Below are 3,468 nucleotides of genomic sequence, written 5' to 3' on the forward strand. Positions count from 1 at the left end.
TATTATTATTATTATTATTATTATAGTTGTTGTTATTACTGTTATTATTGTTGTTTATAATTTGTACAATTAACCTCCCTGTGGTTCGACCCCGGTCTTGCCGGGTTATTTATTACTTCGACACTCCTGCACTTGGGAGAAGATATCAATCTTTTCGTCGTGTCAATGGTCTTGTAATGAATATATGGTTTTCCATGTGCAAACCAATACAAATATTTATCTACGAATCTTTTTTAGAAGATGCATTATGACAATATCTAATTGATGAAACTTTTATTTTTACACTTCACACATAATTATCTTATTCCACCTCCATTAATATTTTTTAGATTTAAAAGTATGAAAATAATAAAACCCTTAACCCCTTTACAACAATCTTCTTTATATTAATGAATCTCGATATATAAAAAAACAATCATCCATTACGTATAAAACATATATAGATATTGATGACAATATTTATTAATAATATAATCATTAATTCAAAATTTAACTTTAATAATTAAAAATAAATTCACAATCTAATAACCAATTATCATTTGTATAAAAACTCAATATTGCGTTAAAATGTGAACTAAGCAAATTAAATTAACAAGAAGTAATTGGTACCTAATGAATTATCTATTATTTGTTCAATTCAAACATATTTAATCTAAATTGATATCATTTAATTGTTATCAGTTTCACAATTAATCAAATTTTCTAAAATTTCTAACTTAAAAATAAAATTGATAAAATATGATTGATATTCATTAAATAACCTATCATTTCCTATATAATAACACAACCAAGTTACAAAATAAAACTCAATTTCATAAAATTATAAAAAAAATTATTTTTTAATCTCAAACAAATCCTAATATACAAATCATATTTTAATACAACAAAATTTTCTATAAAAAGATTGTAAAATACTTAAATATACAAGCAAACTATAAATATTATAAAAAATTATCAATAAATTAACTTAAAATATAAATAAATAGGTTTGCTTACTTGGTATAGGAAATATTTGGAAAACATTATTGGGGGGTTGTTGTTTTCTGTAGTTAAAGAAAAAGAGAAGGATGAAGAATAAAAGAGAAGATGAGACTATTGTGAGTTATAACACTTTTAAATTTATTAATGGTTTTTCGATGAAAACTAGAGATGAAATATTTCTCTTAGTAATTCTATCTGCAAATAATGACATGTCATGTAATTGACAGAATCACTAATATAATATTTCTTGATTTTTTTAATTATTTTTATTATATTGACAATTCCATTGGTAATTACCAATGGAAAATATTATATCAATAATGTCCGATGGATAGTTTATATCACTATTGTTATCAAATGTTATTGATAAAATATTTTTTTATTGGTAATTTCATTATTATTAAAAAAAATTAATTTTGATATGAATATTATTTAAAGAAAGCAACTAACTTTTGGATGATAATGCTCCCCCGCGATAGATGAACTTTAAGAACTATGAATATTGTTAAGGCTGCAAAACAAAGTGTACATTAAACTTGAAGCATTTTATCAAAATAATAATAATAATAATAATCATCATAAGATGTAGTTGTTTAAATAGATTAATGCTATTTCGAAGTAGTTGTTTAAATAGATTAATGCTATTTCTTTACAAAATCCCATCAAAAAACATTTTATATCAAAATCAAAATAAGTCTACTTGTATGAATTTGCAACAAATTCAATCTCAAGAATAAGTCTGTAGAATATACATAAGTTATTGCATTAAAAAGGACACTATCATCACTTTATTTATTTATTTTTAAATTAGGATTTAATAACTTGCAATCTATTTAAAATGAATTACAACTTAGTCCAATAGATTATTAAAATTAAATAATTAATCCTTGTAGTATCATTATTGATCATGCTTAATTTAATATCATGTCATTCTAAAAAGTGTTTCTTTCATCATCGATCTTTTATCCTATCTACTTCCTTTTTTACCTTTTTTATTTTTAAAAATAAAAATCCAAAATAATTTAAAAAGAACATGAAATGGATAAAAAAATAAAATTATAAATGAATTTAAGAGCATAGAGAGCATAAGGGTTAAATATATAGTTTCTAAAACCACGAGAATTAGTTAATTATTTTTGCTAAACTATAGATACTAAGTTATAATTAACTCTTTTTTTTTGTGAAATATCATTTCTCTTTTAATTAATTACTAACATTTATGTGTTTTAGTGGTCAATAATTGGAAGATAAAAAAGAGAGCATAGATGCAGCAACCACTTTCTTCGCAACAGATAAAATCATAACAGCCTTCATTAACGAGTCAAGCCTATCAGTTCAAGCCCACTAGCAGCTAAAAAAAAACAGTAACAATAGTTTCAAAATGCAACAACAATAGTTTCAAATCGCAACAAAAATTCTAGCAGCAGCAGTCACAGATAATAGTAGTTTTCACGTCAGTATAGCACTTTCTGCATAGCAAAAAATCACAACAAGCTATAGGAGCATAGCTTAATTGATCAGGCATTGAGTTTGATTTATAAATGTCACTAGTTTGAGTTTCATAAACCTTAGGGTCATTGGAAGCTTAAATGATCATTAACTTTAGGACCTGTAAAATTAGTTAAGATACGCAAAAATTGGCCTGACCACCCACATTCATCTAAAATAAAAAAAAAACACAGCAACATTAGCACATAAAAAATCTCCTTTCAAGGTAGTAAATCATAAACCAAAACACAACAGGTTCTCTCTTTACATCGGAAGTAGCAATTCTAGCTCAACAAATTAAATCATGTCTTCTGAAAATTTTGTTCAACTAGTCACTCCTTGTTTTATTATCACATGTTAATGAAAAATTTTCTTAAGATCTAATGAGTATTGACAAGTCATTTTAGAAAGAATATCTAAACCATAAACTGAAACAGCAATGGCGAATGCATAGAAAACAAAGATGAAAAGGCAATGAATGAAGGATTTGAAGGTGATTAGTACTTAAAAGTGCATTTTTATCAAGGTTTTATATCATCATTTTGCACTTGAAGTATCAATAACTCCTTAACTAAAGCATGTTTTATACTAACATATCTAATAACATAAGATACCTTTAATTTATAGTAAATGTTCATTTTAAATGCAAGTTTATCACATAAATAAAAGGATTAATTGATGAGTTTAAGAACTGAAATTAAAAGGACAAAGAGATGGTCAAACTTAGAAAAACAATGTCGGTGCACTCCAAACCGGAACACTGTTTGGTAATTGGGTCATATCTGGAGCTGCAGATCTCGGATTTAGGTCAACTTTATATGGATGGAAAGGCAAGAAATAGGCCTATAACTTTCATATGGAGCCCAGGATTTAATAAGGCCATTTTTAAATCTAAATTATTAAATCTAAATTATAGCAATAATGAAAAGTCTGAATCTGTCCCCCAACCCAAACATTGTTTAGTTTTTGGCCCATATCTGGAGTTCTAGAAGTCCAAAT

Source organism: Populus euphratica, unplaced genomic scaffold (genome assembly GCF_000495115.2).
Source record: "Populus euphratica unplaced genomic scaffold, PopEup_1.0 scaffold348.1, whole genome shotgun sequence".
NCBI lineage: Eukaryota > Viridiplantae > Streptophyta > Magnoliopsida > Malpighiales > Salicaceae > Populus > Populus euphratica.